Source organism: Capsella rubella, unplaced genomic scaffold (assembly GCF_000375325.1).
Source record: "Capsella rubella cultivar Monte Gargano unplaced genomic scaffold, Caprub1_0 scaffold_8, whole genome shotgun sequence".
Classification (NCBI taxonomy): domain Eukaryota; kingdom Viridiplantae; phylum Streptophyta; class Magnoliopsida; order Brassicales; family Brassicaceae; genus Capsella; species Capsella rubella.
In genome coordinates this window covers 7,173,258-7,174,038 of record NW_006238916.1, presented here as the reverse complement: position 1 = coordinate 7,174,038, position 781 = coordinate 7,173,258, and positions in this window count along the sequence as shown.

Sequence of the window (781 nt, the reverse complement as noted above, 5' to 3'; positions counted from 1 at the left end):
CATTAGTTTAAACTGTTTATGTCTAATAACAGAAAAAAGCATCTCTAGTATGACAACGTGAAGATGAATTCTAGATAACAATCATAAAGTTTTTATAGTTTATTCTATCTGAAAAGTCTACTACATAAACTTGTGAGTGCATGCATTCAAGAGAATGAAAGCTACAAAGATCTGGAAAACAAAACAGAGATGATGAGACAAAAAAAAACGGAGATGATGGAATTAGAACTCAAAGAAGCATGGAAACACAGATTTATGTGGAGATAAAAAAACTGAAAATGGTGAATCCCTTGACAGTGATAAGAGTGATACTAAGGAAGAGGAGAGTTCATGATCTGAATTAGAACAGCAGAAGAAAGTCTAAAGAGCTATCAAGTTTTAAAAAATGTTAAAGCTCCCAAGGGAATTGAAGAGTTTAAGTTTGTAAATGTTGCTTGGCTAACATCAAAAGATGCATGGAAAGACACAATAAGACACCAATCTTTCATGGACAGCTAGAGTAAAAGATATATATCGCTACTATGTTAACCCACATGGACATGGCAAGGCAAAACATGAAAAAGAGAATTGGTATGTTTAATCAAGAGATTACAAAAAGCATAAATGATATTTATGTTATCATCAAATGTTCATCAAGATTGTTCTTCTAGCTAGATGGACATGGCATGCCCAAACATGAACTCTCTATTCAAAACCCGAAAAGTCGCTACATTCTCTCTAAAACATCAAAGACTTGTGAGCTGCGAAATTATGCCACTAGACCAAAAGTTACTTGGTCAAG